Here is a 16,693-nt window from a genome sequence, read left to right on the forward strand (position 1 = left end):
GGTTAATATAAAGGCTCTGTAGGCTTTCATGCCTTGGGTCGGTCTGTGCAGCCCTGTGCCCTGGGCCCCTGTGCTGCCTTCCCATGCTGCAGGGCTGGCAGCAAGTGCCTGCGCTGGCTGTAGGGTCCAGGGGGTTCATAAAGAAGGCAGCGTGATGCAGCATGACTGAGGCCGGCAGCATCCTTCCTGCTGCGAATGAGGGGGAACACAGCAAGATCCAAAGCGTGGAAGGCTGCTGCCCTTTTGTGTCAGTAGTATCTCAAAACAACCAGGTATCTCACCAGTATAGCATCCTCAGGAACCTGGGCAATACGTGAGTGCCAACAGCGGCTGAGGGTCCTGTGCAAGGTGAGAGGTACCAGGTGCCCACTGAGCTCAGTCCAGCTGCATAGCACATTGCTCAGCTTCTCTTGCTGTTGCCTTTGAAGGTGCTAATGAAGTTTTTGTTGGAACCATTTTATTTCCATCCCGTGGAAAACTTTTTCTCTTGGTCTTTCTTGTCTCCAGCAAAATATTTTCTCAGAGGAAATCTGCTGGTTTTTAGAAACAAAGGCACATTTTTTTTACAAACTCCCCTTATACCTGCTGGGCTGTTCTTCTTCCCTGTGATTGACAAGATAGCCTGAATCAATATGCTTTTATTTTCAGACCTTTATTATTTTAAGGAAATCCACATCTGTCTTGCTGACAGTTGGTGTAGGGGAAAGTTATTCTGCACTGTAGTGGCATTGGAGGACACCCACAGCAGGGTAAGTGGAGTCTATCTGGTGTCATTAAAATAGCCCCTGTCCTGTGGATGTGTTGTGTGTGGCATTTGGTGGTGTCTGCCCCACAGGGGAGTTGAGCAGGAGGCTGAGGTGGTGCGTTTTTAACTCCAAGGAGATATTTTCTCTCCAATTCTGCCTGCTGGTGTAAAGCCACTGTGGTTCACAGAAAGAATGGGATGTTTGTAAGGATATCAGCAATATGCAGAGGTGTCATAATTAGCAAACACCACAGTGTGCTCAGGGAAAGGATACTTGATGTTGCAGGCACGGCCTCGCTAGCAGGAAGAGCTCGGTGCTGCCTGCCACAGGAGGCAGCTCGTCCATCTGCTCGCGGGGATGCTCCCGTGTCTGCTCTGCCACAGCTGGAATTGCCCCCGTTGCTACACAGAGCCGGGGCCGGAGCTGGGGTGGCAGCCCGAGTGCCTGCCAGCTTCTGCTGCTGGCATCCATGCTGCTGTGGTGTTTGTTCAATACCGAGGAATTTTATTTAAAATTATTTCAGTTCTCTCTCAGTGAGAGGCCCTTGAATATATGATTCAAAGCTTTGATTTTCTCTTCTGTGGAAGACCCGTGCCTAGCACCAGTCTGTGATCGCGGGGAGGTTACATGCACTCAACAACGGAGATGTGTCGGCAGGAAAGTTTAAATTACCCACGTGACTCTCATCCTGGAAAATCTCTTCACTGTTTGTGTGGGCAAGCTGATAAAAATCAGCATTTCCCAAATTTAAAGTATCAGTGAGAGTTTGTTGCTAGCCCCTCCTGCATGAGCATGGACGATCCTATTAATAGATTGTCTGATTTATGGGATTCTTAATAATCTAAATTTTTACACATTTGCATGACATAATTTTAAACAAGGTCATGTTTTCTATAGCATTATAAAGGTATATATTTCTATAGCATTATAAAAGTATATACTTGTTCCACATCACTCCACAGACTGTAACTGTTTTTTTCTCAAGCTGATGCATTGTGGCTAGTAATTTTATTCCTTTGGCAGCATTCGTCTGACCATCCCTACGGGCCCTGATCCCTGATTCAAAAGGAATTTTTGGTAAGATACTTCATAATCTTCCCAGAAAAGGGATAGGACTTCAATCTCATAGTAAGGAATAAAAGATGTAATTTCCCTTGTGATCGATAAGCATCACTTGTAAATGAACCTGCTTTGTGGAATGGTGAAAAATAGTTGGAGCAGTTAAAAAATGTATCGAATATGGAGAAAGTACATTCCCATAAGAAAGAATATAAATTTGTAAATGGGGAATACGAAATGATTTTTAGACATTAAATTAACAAATTAATTTGGCTGACATTACTTCCGATTTACATAGAAACCATTTTTCACATTTTCCATGTAGACCATTTTCTGTGTTCTGCTGTGACTGAGGGAAAAACAAAAGCAGATGAGTCCTTTAAGGCAAGAGGAAAACATCCCAAAAGTCATTTTAACTCATTCCAAGAGTTGTGCAGCGAGCAGAGATTCAGGGAATGACAAAGGCATGCACAGAGGGAGGCAGCAATGCCAGGGTAACAGCTGGTATCTGAAAAAGCCCGGTTTGCTGTTCCTGTTAGTAGTCTGCATGGACGCTGGGGTGGAGCCTTTTGCTGATCAGGCCAGGCTCTAGCAAGGATACTGCTGTGGAGCTGCTGGTCTGAAACTCATGGCTTGCGAGGCCCCAGCCGGTTGGGATCGAGTAGAGCAAAACCAGATCCTAACTCCACACTGCCATGGAGAGGTGGAAAGCCAGTTCCTCACTTGGCTGCACAGGCTTGGTGGGAATGGCTGCACCAAGGAAAGGTCTCTGGGGTGGGCTTGTTTCAGTTCTGCTCACATGGTAGACATTGCCACTAGGCTAGGTGGACACACGTGGGCCGATCTGTGTTGTTCTCTCTCTTCTATCGCAAGACTCTGAAGCAAATTTTTTATTTGTGGCTCTTTTTTTCTCTAATTCTTCCTAAATGCCCCAAAGCTGAACAGCTGGTGAAGGCCAAAGACAGCTGTTTAAGGCACTAGTTCCACAAACAAACCACAGTACGGTTATGTTATGTGGTAACAAAAGTCCGGCGTGTATTGGTACAGGAGGACCCAGGCGAACATCTCTGCAGGTGCAGCTAATTTGCACAAGCAGAGTCCAGCTCCTGAGCCCCACGGAATGGCTGGGAACAGCCCCAGGCAGCAGCTTGTTTTGAGGCGGGGGATGGTGGCTGTGTGGTTCCTTTTCCTCCCGCTGCATCCTTCCCCATCTTCTAGGTGAGGAGAGTAAGAAACACCCACTGACTCTTCCTAGATCCAGCTGTAACTAGTCCATAATGAGACATATAGGTACCTTTCTTCCTACTCAGGCACATAAAAAACTCAGCGAGTTTTTCCAGGCTGAAAAACTTGCTGGGTTGAGTCTTGCATGGTGACACTATGTGACCAAAAGCAAAGTGCAAATATGCCTAAAATTCAGGACCTCAATTTAACTCACTATTGTAGGGATGTTTCAGGCAGAGGATGGAGAACGATACATGAATCCAAAAGATGATGTATGTATAAAAAGTCTAATAAATACTTCCGATTTCTTCCACAAGCAGTTAAAAAAAAAAGTTCAATAGCTCTGCTATCGTGTTCCGTTTCAACATTGAAGTTCAGGAGCAAACTATGTGAAAGCGGCCATTCACATTAACTGTGGCCAGGGGAAAGAAATGATAGTGTGAAGGTATTAGGAAGAGAGAAGCAGAAAAATAGGTTGCCCATTCTCCTTTCTTTCATCTCTTTGCACAGTTTGGCAGAGAGTTTGGGAAGGGGCTTTTTGCCTCTTCAGGGAGAGACATAAACTTGGACCACACAGTCTCAAACTCTGCCAGCTTGTCATTCAGCTCATGCATTCAAGATGCTGCATATTAATAGCACTCCCTGATGGCTGGTGGATAGGGGTCTCTCCACCTATACAAAATAAGCCTCTTGGCACAACAAAGTACAAAAGAGGCCCACAGAGAAAAAAAATGCACTTGAGAACTGGTTTGGAGAAACTCTGCACAGATGCTCATGTGCAGATGCATATTTCAGATGTTCTTTTTCCTGATTAGCATGCAGCAAACTCACCTGTTTTGCTTCCTAGAGGAGTCACAGCAGAAATGGAGAAACACCTGCGTGAATACACTTCTTTCTCCCTATGAATATGATTTCCACAGCACCCTTTTTCAATTGCCCTGCTGTCTAGCCACTGATACTGTTTTCAATCTCCCTCTTGGACATGCCGAAGCCAGCAAACACAGGGTAGTACTTCAGGATGGAGACAAAGCATGAACAGTGCAGGGAGCCGCAAGTTGAGAAGGGGAGAAGGGGACGGGCGGGTGGACTGGTCGCACCAACTCTTATCGTACAGGTGCATTGGCAATGCTCAGGCTGGATGGGTTCTGGCATGGCTGAGATAGGAGGATGAGCTCCCAGGACCTGGGCGAAAAGCTGGCATTCCTGGTCTGCAAATGATCTGACACTCAGCACATATGTAGCCTTACCTGAGTTCTGGTCATGGGATCCAAGAAAATGAACCAGCCTCCTTCTCCCCCAACCCCTGCAGTGTGCTGGTTACCATAAGTGTCTGTTCTTAATTCTCACACTGAGCTCTACAGGCAGATCCTACGTACGCCAGGGGAATAAATTTCCTTTGTGCTCTGCTCCGTTGTAGCTTGCTCCAATGGCAGAAAGCACAGCTCAGTTCTAACCATGTGTTTCATAAAAATGAGCCTCAGGAGGAGAGGGCGGGGAGAGAGTTGCTTATACATGTGTGGGTATCTGATGCAATCCACAGTGTGAGCCATGTTTTTCTGGATATTTCAGCATATACTGAGAATGACACATGAGCAGTCCAAGCTATTTTCAGAACTGACAGTTTTTCTTTTCACTCCAACAATTGCTTCTTCAATACACTATGCAAAGTGCTTCAATAAACTTTTAATTAGGAGCAGGAGTAACAGTGAAACTAAGAGAAAGCTTTAGCCAAAACGAGAACTGACCTCAGCTCATACCTGTTTTGCAGGTTTTTGTTAACTTTTTGAAAGAAATTACACACCTTGTCATTTGTTGGTTTCTGGCAAGGCTGAAAGCAGGAGTCCTGAAACAGCCTAAGAAAGATTGGGTTTATGATGCTCTTGACCCAGGAAAGATCCAGCAGGAATCTGCTGTGTTGGGAGTCATGGTCTAAAGCAGTCTGGATATATTTTGATCTGAGCTCTCAGGTACTTCTCTAAACCAAAATATTCAAAATGTTTGAGGCTTTTAAAAAGCCTAAAATCTTCTCAGATCCTTACAACAGAGAAGAGATTACAAGCAGAAATCTCCAGATAAATCTGAGATGGATTTTGCTGCAGTGGCTCTTTCATAATCTGTGACTGAAGTCTGCTGACTGACACCAAGAATGCAAATACACTGTGGAAGGGGTCTCTATTTTTTCTTAAGCTGTCTAAATCAATTAGGTGTTTGAGGCGTGGCAGTGTATTTCCTAGGAACTTCATTTCTTGCTATTACCCTCCAGACAAAAGTAACCAATCCCTTTGGAGTTTGCAAAGGAAGACGCGTCCCACAGAGTTAGTGCTGTGTGCACTACATGTAGAAAGATATGTTTAACGGAAGATGAGAAATTATGGATCAAATAATGATGTGGAAGCCACTCTCACAAACAATGAAGATCATTCTGGATGCACTCCAAATATCATTACTACTGTTTAATTTCAACTCCAGTCCTGCATCTGCTTAAGATAGTGTCAAAGGTAATAATCTTACCAGACAGATACAAAATACAAAACTGAAATTACGTTGCTCAATTATTTTGTTTACTAGCGGTGTTAAACTACTGTTTTGTCTGAATCATGCAGGAGAGCTATGATTTTAACTTTAAACTCCTCTGAAAATGCAGCAGTTTAGCATCAATACCTATTTCTTTCCAGATTACGTTATATGAATGAGTTTGATAGGAGTCACCATGGTGAGGAAAGGATAATGGAATTTCAGGTAAGAGTTCTTCATAATGAGTTCATTCCTTACACCATGTTAATACCCACACATGGAATTAGGGACCTTTGTAACACAATGCAACAATTTACTAGAAATCACAAAACACCAATTATAGAATTGGAGTGAAATTGTCTGCCAGATCCTCCGTCCCTGATAAAAGAAGGATAGGTAAAGTCATGCCAGCACAATTTAACTCCTTCCTAAGAATTGACTTGGGTCCATTGTGTACTTCCTCAGTGATAAAGTAGATTGACTGCAGTGCTATGTGTATGACATGAAATGCAAAATAAAATAAAAATGAATAGGTCATGAACAGCACTGAATATGAACTCAATTTGGATCATATTTATTTAAATACTTGGAGCAGATCATTAACTTTGAGAATCTTCTGATTTATGCAGCTGAAGAAGGAAAGAGAGTCGGCTTCTATATTGTATATTTACCTTGATAAAAGAAAGCCAGCCTGTATGGAAGAAGCATGCGGCTGAGGTTCCTCAGCTGATATTTTATAAAAGCACAATTAAATGTCAGTATTTTACAAAGAACTCTTAAATCCTCGGACTGAATCTTGTCTGTTTTTACTGGTAGCAGAGTACCAAAGTGTAAGCAGAACTGAGCAGGATCTGACTTTCCATCACAGACAGTTAATAATTAAATCAAACATTATATTCAACAATAGAACATATGCATCAGCTTCTTTCAAATTGCATTTCCTTCCTGTTAGATCCATTAGTGTAAACCAGACTGCCTTTAGAAAACCCCTTATTGCTGCTGTCTTTCAGCACAGTTCCTGAAATGGATAATGTGGTGCATATTATGGGCAATTACACAGAACTCCCTAGCGATAGGGTTTTAGAGTTTCAGAATAAAACAGCTGGAACTACAGGGCTGTAAACTAATCTGAAAAGGAGACAATAGTAAGACATTTAATGCATATTGTTAGAACATGGACAAAGACTAGTTGTGAAATACTACATATCACCATACCTACTGTATCGCACAGCATCTTCTCTGCAAAATCCCATTTAACTCTTGAAAGACAAGGCAGTCAAAAGCCAAAGATTTTGCCATGAACAAACGCACACACAGCTGTATAACCCAAGCTAATTGGAAACATTAAAGAAGTCTTGATCCAGAGCCCTGGTTTTCTCTTAATGTCAGTGGAGTTTGAATCAAATCGAGAACCCTATTCAAAAATGATAATTTATTAATGAATGCATAATGAATATATACCTAGATATGTTAAGAAACTGTCTCCATCCCTCTTTTACTGTTTCAATACACTGAAAATTTAGCATTTTGGATGCAAAAATTGCATTTGCTCTTGGATATATCAAGACTACTGCTACAATACACAGTGTTTGATCCTCTATCAGTTCAAATTGACGGCAAAGCTCCCATTAATTTTAGTAATACAGCAGCGAATTTTTAGAATAGCACATGCATCATTTGGAAGCACAATGACCATGATTACATGTGTAATCACAGTAATTGTGCACACAATTACTGGTTGGGTATCTAACTGCCTTTCAAAAATCAGTTGCTCTACTTGCATGTATACTCACAGCAGTCGCTTGTGCAAATACAGTGCAGCCCAGAGCATCGCTACCTCTGTCCTTGCCACCGAAATAATGCAGAAGAGGGCTCTGTCTGTGGCAGTAGGTATGTGGGATAGAGAAGCATGTGTTTATGTTGCGGTGGTGTGAACAATACATAAGGAAGGAAGAGAAACGGTTGCAGTGTCTTTTTGGGAAAGTAGAAATGTGAAATTGCTTCAACTAATTTTTCAAAAGGACAGAGACTGATTTTCACCAGCTCCTTTCTTGTGAGCCTCCTTATCAGCAGGGTCCAGCAGGCATCAGCAAGTTAGTGTTTTGTAATGCTGTGGCAAAATGATCAAATAATTTAGCAAATAACAGCACCATACTGAAATAAAAAACAAATAAATAAATAAAACAAAGCTGAGTAAAATTTTGCAGCTAAAAAAATTCAGAAAACGATTCAAATTTTCAACACAGCATGCTGTGAGTTTCTCACATTGCAGAACCTGAAAACAAGCTGTTGTGGCTAGCTCTAGTTTAAAAGGTAACTTCTTTTGCTCAGAAGATAGATTTTTATAGCCATAGCAGTATGTAAAAGCACATCCTCTGTAGACAGCGATAAGACTTCTGGATCCATTCTTTCACTCAGCAAAATGGTAGCAGGAGAAAATTTGACACAAACCATTTTATTCAGCTCTCCCTTACAGTCAGGGCTTCCCTCTTCCCCTGGAGAGCAGAGAGTCTGCTTTCCTTTTCCAACAACAGCTTTACAGCCCCACACAGAGAGGAGCAAGGAGCTGGACAGGCTGGGCCTGGCTGCCCGGGGAGCCCGTGTGAGGGAGAGCTGGGCCAACGTGAGGGAAACACGAAAGGAAAGGAGACGTGAAGTCAACAGGAGGGAAAGCACATGTAAATTAAAAGCCAGGGAATGCCCCCTTCCAGGGGGAGAACTGGACCCTCTTTCAGAGGATCAAAACGCCAGGGGTTGCGGTAGGCTAAGCAGGTAGCACCACGTCTTCGGGAATCGCCCCTCACCGTGTGGTGACAGGCGAAGGTGCTCGCACCGAGGGCTGGGGCGGGACGTGATCCTGCGCGGCTCGTGAGCACGGGTGCCCCAGTGTCGCTGCCGCCGGCAGCCCTGTATCTAACGTGAAATGAAGCCGTCTTTCCATATGGAAAAATGCTGAAAATGGCTGTATGAACTTTTTACTAGGCTGCATGTCGCCGGGGGAGGGCGGCTAGGCTGGGAGGCCTTTAGCAGCCTACACCTCATATGTTTACCAAGGGGGGGAACCTCGTAAAACTTGCTAGGGTGCATGTAACGATTACAAATGACACATGCTGTCTAAATAAGTTCTGTATATTAAATACCATAATGTTTGGCAGTATTTGGGCTCGACTTCCCTTGTTTTAGAGGTTGAAATTTTGAAGCTCAGTCCCGCATGTGGCATTTTAGTCCATCAGCCCCTCCTGTCAGGGTTTGGGAACTTTGGCCCTAGGCTTTGGTACACTGAGGAGATGAAAATGGACAGTCTCTGTCAGGCAGAAGAGGGAACAGTGTTCAGATGCTTTGAAAAATGTTCGCTCTGCTACTAGAAAGCTTCAGCATGTTTCTTCTGAGCAGCGTTAGCTTGTCGCTGAACAGAAGGCTGGGGAGCGTTGCGCCATGTACGGGGCTGTGGTTCCTGGTGTCTCAGAGCCTATGGTCATGCTGGCTTGACATGTTTGCAAAATAGCTTTATGTATGTTAATCCAGATGCCGTGTCCTATTGCCTCTGCGCAAATAACTGCTAAATAGTTTTTTAAAACTTTATCGTAGTACTTGACTCCCTGCTTGATTGTCTACACCTGTCCTGCTGACAATTGCAGAAAATGTTGTTCTTAATTTCATTAGAGTAAACACGAAGTAACCTCACCGAAGTCCAATCAGCGGGAGTTTCAGCTCTATGTCTTGCTTTGGGTCTTCAGTCTTGTACGTAGGAGCTGTGCATGTGGCCTGAATTCAGTATAAAGCATTAAACGCTGTCTCCTTTGTAATTAACATTAGAGAGCTGTGTGAAGTCTTGAAGCTAAGAAATCCCACAAGCCCTGTAGAAAACGTTTCTTTATACAGATCTGAAGTGTTATTCAAGGGAATTCACCCTGAAAGCTGGAGAACTGCTGGGACATGAAGAATACAAAGCTCTAAGACTGTATGTTGGAGAAAGGTTCCCTCAGAAGTGTGCATTTAGCCTCTGATACCTTTGGTGATACGTGCTGCCTTGCCTGCCATCTCTGCAAGTGTGGCCTCACTTTCACTGTTATTGCAACATGCGTCAAGCGAAATGAAAACAGAAATTTGGGAAAGGATATAATTAACCTACTTGTGAACATTAACCTTAAATATCGTGCTAATTATCTCACTAATTTAATCACTGCAGATCTCAAACTTGTTTGTTAAATATCTAATTCTGCAAATTGTTTTTGATACAGAGGTGTGGGTAGCTTTCTGTGAATGTAAGTTACTCTATAAACTCTTTGCAAAACCATTGTATGTTCGCACTTCAGTGAACAAACCCCACTGTCAACAAGACTTTTAATGGAAATCACAGAAACTGTACCCTGAGGCTGAGAGATATAGTGGCCTGTTATTTTAAAATCTAATGAACATGTTGTGCAGGGAGTAGACCAGGGTAAATTTCTGCCTGCATATCTTCAGGTTTGATTCCACAGGAGTCTAGACCGGGAAGCTCTGGTTTTCCTTGTTTCTTTGGTTGCGATGCAGCTGTATGGTTGTTTCTTACCTATTCACCTCTTGGTTACTTGAGTAACTCAGCAAATGATGTCTTTGATCTTCAGCCCTTCTTATCAAGTGACTGTTTTGTACTAAAAGTAACCTAAAAGGTGTTTAGATGCTCTAGTTACAATGCTACCCAAAGTGGCTCTAATTATTCCTGAGAGGAAGCTTTTGAATTTGGGTGTGTTTGTTGAGAAGATGAAAGCTCAGTGTTTGCTCCTGCCTCCCCAATGGGAAGGGGGCCGTGCTTACACTGCCTCCTGCAAACACCCACGAGGCTCAGCCGAGCACAGCACAGCGAGGCAGGGGCACGGGGATCCCTCCAACCGCTGCAGCTGGATGAGCAAACAGCCAGGCTGTGGGTGCCGGGGAGAATCCCAGATGGAGGGGACAGCCAAGCCAGGATGAGCCCTGGAGGCTGGGGGCACCCGAATCCTCTGTCCTATGGGAAGATGGGTGCTCTCTGCTGTGCAGTGCCTCGCCTCCCTCCATCCCTCCCCAGGGGCTTCAGCCAGCCCCGCGTTTCAGGCTGTACCCACATGGCAGTACTCCTTCAATGTAATTTTCTTCATTTTTGCGATATATGTCTTCTTAATTGAGGAAGAAGGTGAAAGATTGGGGTTGACATTGTGTTTCTGCACTGTAATTCTTACTATCAGAGGAAGGTGCAAAGGTATGCTAAATCCAGGTGATGGCTTACAGCAGACCTCTGACAGGAGCTATTTGATTAGTTAGACATCCATATAAATACCTATTTGGGACTATATTATTACCTTATCGTATATTATTCAGAATTTCATCCTGATTGCCTGTATTTATTTATTAGGCACTTACACACACAATTCATACTGTTTACTTCATCCCTAGCAATAAGAAACAAATTTCTGTGAATTTAGCTGAATAAAGCTGTGTTTGTTCTTGTTAGTCGTCACAAGTCTGGTTCTTTCTATGCATTATCTCAATTTCTGGGCATTTTTTCCCTTCATTTACTCCAGAAATGACTTCAATACTAATGAATACTGAAAGACAGCCAAGACAGGATGAACTTTTGGACAATTTATGCAAACACAACAGATGAGAATAGATTTACTATAAACATGTCAGGCACAAAAGACTTGACTGCTTTTTAAATACAGTGATACTGGAAGAGATTTATGGATATTTTCAACTGTTCATTAAAGAGAAAAATATTTTGAAACTATAGGCACTCTCCTTTTATCCATTTTTGCCTTCCAGGCTGAGTTGCAAACCTTTGATGTTTTCTTTACCAAAAAATAAAAGTAGTTATGAATTTATTTCTCCCAAGCACTTTCATTTTTGTGTCAATTTACAGTTTTTATTACATTCCTGGCACTCCAAATTATGGTGTTTGGAGAGCAGCTAGAGTCCACAGCTCCGAGTTTTCTGAAAATTGGGATGAAGTTCACTTAATGATGTTTTCTGGCCACTGCCTTTTTTCTTCTCCTTTAGTAATAAAAGGTTAATAAGATCTATGAATACTTTAACTGCCTGCTAGAGCAACCAACCAATTAAAGGTTATTCTAATCTAAATGACTGGAAGCCACTTGAATTGAGAAAGTTAACATGCGATAGCTAGTACCTGCTGGATCAGATTAATAAAATGGAGAGTCTTAGACATGAAAATCATGTATAAATGTAGTCGTGATAGTTGACCGAGGCATCGGTTCTTACAGCCAGACAGGCATATACTTAACTGTATATTTTCAGTGTCTGCTTCTGTGCCCTTACAAATCAATAGTAAGCCTTGCTTTCAACTTGAGTGCAACTGAGGTTGTTGTCAGTCAATGATTTTGCAAGATGGGATTGAGATACTGGAATAGTTTCATGGAATTATCGGATTCTGTCTTTCTAAAATAGTGTTAAACTCATATAAGTAGTAAGGAATTTCAACGTGAAAATATGTACTCTTGCATTGCTTCTTAAAAACATTGTGTCTTGCCAAATCTCCCATGAAGTCAAAACAGTACACCAAAATGATAGCAGGAAGGACTGTGCAGTGCGTGAAGATCTAATCCTGAATACTCACAGTGCTGACTATGCTCTTGCTTTTTGAGAAGATGGAGGAAGAGCAAATTTGGGTGGAAAATAACACAGTTTTCATCACAACCTTAGAAGGATATTGGCAATTTCGTAGCAGAATGATTTGAGCATTCTGAGACCCTTCAAAATGAGGCAGGAAGCATTAATAAAGGCTTCATTTTGGAAAAACGGATAGCTGAAAGTAATTGTCGTGGTCTAGGAAGACAATTAACTCTATCCCAGCTGAAACAGGACAGTATTATTTTAACAATTTTTATTGGACTTGCATTTCCAGCCTTTTAAAACTAATTTAAGAGCCACAAACCAACACACATTTATAAATAACATAATGCAGTTGGAGATAATGCAAATGTCTTTATAAATAACACAGTATAGCTTAAATCATTATTTTTAATGCTTCTATTTTTTGTTCCTATATGAACAGGTCTGTGCTGGTCTGCATTAATTAAATTTAAGTAGGATTTCTAAGGCCAGATCATCATTACTTCTATGTCCCTGATTTAAATCTGCAGTAAAACATTTCTCCATTTAGTTTGGTGCTTTTGTGTCATATTTCATACACTAGTTGTCTCTTAATTAAATCCATGATGGCCCACCAACACAGACTATTAAAATAACTATACTTTGCACTTGACATATTTATGAGACAGATTCATAAGAGTATAGACTGATACTTGAACTACTCACTGAGAAATGCTAATAAGATTATGATGAAGGTAAGATTAGAACATTCGTCTCCTTTTCTCTTCTCTCTTCTTTTTAGAAATTTATTTTTATAACTGCAATTCACTACTACTATTTCAGGCTCTTTGGTGGTGTTGTATATACCAACAGTTCTTTCTGTGTGGATTTATTGTGGCAATGAAGAGTGGGAAACTGCTAATTTATATCACACCAGTAAAGTGCGTAAGTATTGTGTTCCTTGAAGTATGAATGTTTGCAGATGTCTGTAAAACCTTCACATGGGATTGACATGTCCGAGATAATGCATATTAAGGAATTAGTCTACCTTTGGAATTGGGTGATGTAAAATATGCATTATCATGAAGTGCCACATTGCTTTACCTTTATTGCCTTACTCCTCCAGTAGTCCTGTTGGTGTAGGGCCAGCAGGGTCTGCTCCTGCATGAGGGAGGAGGCAGCGGCGTTGTGCCTGTGATTATTTGCTGCACGTTGCTGTGCCAGGCAGGATGTGACCTGGCCCATCTCCCAGCTGTAGCACAACATATTGGCATGTCATGGGCTGTGCAGTTCGCTCTGTGCGGTTTGATTGTCACTGCAGTGTTTGAAATTGCGTGAATGTATGGCCTCGGTGGTTCAGAAAAACAGAAAAGGAAGCAAATCCACAAGTCATATAACTTGAAAGGCTGCTTGACATATGCGCTAAGATTTTATCATTTGCATGTATGGCTATCTTGAAATTACCTTCTTAGCATCATTTATTGACAGAGTTGCTGATATCATTTGCTTGATAATTTTTTTAAATAATTTGGATGTGGAGGGTTCAAGGACCTCTGTATTTGAGAAAAATGTTGCTAGAAGTGAAAAAGCTGCTAAGTGAATGATCTAAAAGCAGCAAGGATTTCTTATCACTTTTCAGGACCAAGACGTTCAGCTCTTAGGGACCTTTTCCCTCTCTCCCTTTTTTCCCAGTCACATCCTTTCATGGAAGGGCTCCTGTACATTGCTGCATCAGAGGTCCAGGTGTGGGTACAAATGTAGAGGGCTCTAAATGCATGCAGTTTGAAGGGTATTTATGTTACAAGTGTGGTATATAGAAACCCAGATCTACATGATGTTCAGATCTTTTTGATGATAATATGTCACTGTGCTTCATACTGGTATTCTCTATGAAAGCGATAAAAACATCAAATGTTGGGAATTCATTTAGAAATAAATACAATATTAGAAAGTAAAAATGATAAAGATACATTAAATATTTCATCCTCTACAGAAATAAACCAGCTACAGTTCAGGGAGCTTCACTAAACACATTAAGTCTAATAAAATCGCCTACACGTACTCCTGACACTAGTAGTAATTAAAATAACTTGTTTCAAAAAACTGGTCCTATACATGAATACTTATTGGCAATTATTTCTAAGTTCTTCAAACCAAAGATAACGTAATTTGATTCACACACAATGTTCTTGTAAACGTGGTTCATACTGGGTTTTATATGCAGCTTAGGACTGTTAATTGCCATTTTGAGCCTCACAGTAAAATAGAGTTCAATATGTCACTTTTTCTGAAGTATTGAGAAATGTTTGAGAAATGCTTGTCTTAGTCTAATCAACTGTGAATAATTTATTTCTGAGTCCTACTTTTCAGTATAAGTGGATCTGACTTTTCTCAGAGCTTCTGAAGTCTAATCAACTTGTTACATTCATTTAATTAGGGAAATCTGTAACGAACTGTGAAGTGTATGTACCAACAGGCTTTTTTTGTTGTGTAAAATTGCTGTATTTTCATTGTGAGTGTAATTGTGTTTGTTTATACTGACAGGTAGCCTCCACCAAACAAATACATTTTTTTTCTACATGTATAGGTCAATATGAATAGCGTACAAACTGTTTTCTGAACTGCCTCTCTCCTGGTGGACACACCACCCAGGTTCCCAAATTCATGCAGCTGTAGCTTTCGGGCAATTCTCATTTTTGGAAGGGTTACATGTACCTAAGTGTTCTTCTGTGCTTCAGAGAGAAGGAAGATGTAATAGAGGTGTGACATAGAAGAGTGGGGATAAGAGACTGACTTTTTTAGTCACAGTTAACCTGAAAAAGGTCATCACAGTAGAAGATTAAAACACTGACACAAGCTTGCGGTCAGGATCTTGCACGCCACAGAGTTGCCAAGAGGAGCGCAGAAGGGTGAGCTAAGGATGCTGAGTGAAAGTCCAGTCTGTGTTTCGCAGCCCAAAGTAATTTGTTCTCATTTTTCTGAGAAATCAGCATCATTGGAAGGAGGTAGCTGGTAAAATAAAGGGCTCCTACATCATATATGCATTTTTTAAAAAATGACCCTATATCTATTTGTTAATGAATGTTTAGAAGTCCAGTATTCCTCCCATCATTATGTGACATGAGGAACATTTTTTATTAAAAATAAAGAGGTGCTGTGGGGATTGACACATTATTTTCTCCTTATGCTCAGACAAACTCTTCAGCCTCAGAGAAAAGGTCCTTGACCCTGGTCTAAAACACTGTCCAGTCCTTATGGGATGTAATACGAAAATCATCAAAACTGTCCTTGGCAGGATGTTTCTCTCCATTAGTTGATTAAAATGGTTTATTGTTGCCTATAGCACCGTTGCTTTGTATGTCTTTTTTTACAAAGAGCAGATGTGCCCACGTCTTGCACTGTTTCTCTTTGTGTGGCTTTTGATAAATACAGAAGTGAAATCACTACCTAGGCAGATGCCCCTGTGAAGTTTCAGAGAGGGAAAGGTGAGGGGCTCGGCAATGGGGCTGGGGTACCGGCTGCACGGGGAGCAGCAGGGGAGGGCGGCGCGGTGGCAGCACTCGGGCTCAGGGGTTGTGCAACGGCAACGCAGAGAGCAGGAGGGAAAGCATGCAAACCTGCAAGCAGCAAGTGCCCAGAGCAGACACCCCCCCCCCCCCCCAAAATGTGGAACTATCTGCCTGCCGATGCTGTATAGACTCTGCTCGGACAATAGCAAGAAGTGGGTTTTGGCATTTTTTCAGACTGACAACTCTAAAGTTTCAGTTAGAATACGGAAGTGGAGAGTAGCTGATCCTAAAATGTCAGACAAGAGCATCAGGATGAAATCTTACCTATCCTTCTGCTATTTCAAAGGAAACTGAAAAAGTCCAAGTCTTCAAGATGAATCTGATGTTTCTTTGTTTTCTTGTTCCACCCATGTTTGATGGGGGAGCTGAAATCTCAATACAAATGCTATTTCCAAGTCTAGGGGTCATTTCAAGCATTTCTAAGGCATGTTGTCATCTAATGATAATAGGATCTTTCATTACAGAATCACAAATTATTGGGCAGTGACCTTATGTTCAATAAATATTTATTTGAGAATCATAGGTTAATTAGTTTCCATTGTTTCTGTTTTAATTCTATACATGCTTACACTATACAATTAGAGAAAAACAGAGAGAACCATGAGTAAATGTTGCTGATACAAAATGTTTCTATTACCCTTTACTTTTAAAACCATTAATAGATTATTAGGAGATATAAACATAGGAGACCATGGATCATATTTGCATGTTAATGAAGTCCATGAATTATACATTATTTGCTATGGAGAGTACTAGAAACAGTATTCCTCCTTTCTAATAGCTATAAAAGCTGGCAGTTTCCTGGAGCACACATCACATCCCCTCTGCAATACCTTCTAATAGAGAGAAAGAAATCCAGCCCTTCAAAGCAATCTCTCACTAAATGAAATAGATTTGTTTGTGTTGCTTTGCAACGCACAAGTGTGACAGTTCGTTTTAAACAAAATAGTTTTAATAATGTCATTACTAATATCTATTTGGTCATCTCTCTGAAAAATGGTGTTTTAATAGGAA

At 41.4% G+C, this 16,693-nt stretch overlaps 1 long non-coding RNA gene across 2 annotated transcripts; it reads left to right on the forward strand.

Annotated features, from left to right (window-relative positions):
* Positions 1 to 1,794: 1,794 nt before the first annotated feature.
* Positions 1,795 to 15,452, forward strand: LOC115349476. Of its 2 annotated transcripts, none has more exons than XR_003926107.1 (4): positions 1,795 to 1,823; positions 5,705 to 5,768; positions 12,954 to 13,055; positions 13,803 to 15,452. It is a non-coding gene; the product is annotated as an uncharacterized LOC115349476 (long non-coding RNA). The 2 variants fall into 2 exon arrangements; XR_003926108.1 differs by having other exon boundaries at positions 14,698 to 15,452.
* The last annotated feature ends 1,241 nt before the right edge of the window (positions 15,453 to 16,693 follow it).

The sequence above is a fragment of the Aquila chrysaetos genome, chromosome 12, assembly GCF_900496995.4.
Source record: "Aquila chrysaetos chrysaetos chromosome 12, bAquChr1.4, whole genome shotgun sequence".
Taxonomy (NCBI): domain Eukaryota; kingdom Metazoa; phylum Chordata; class Aves; order Accipitriformes; family Accipitridae; genus Aquila; species Aquila chrysaetos.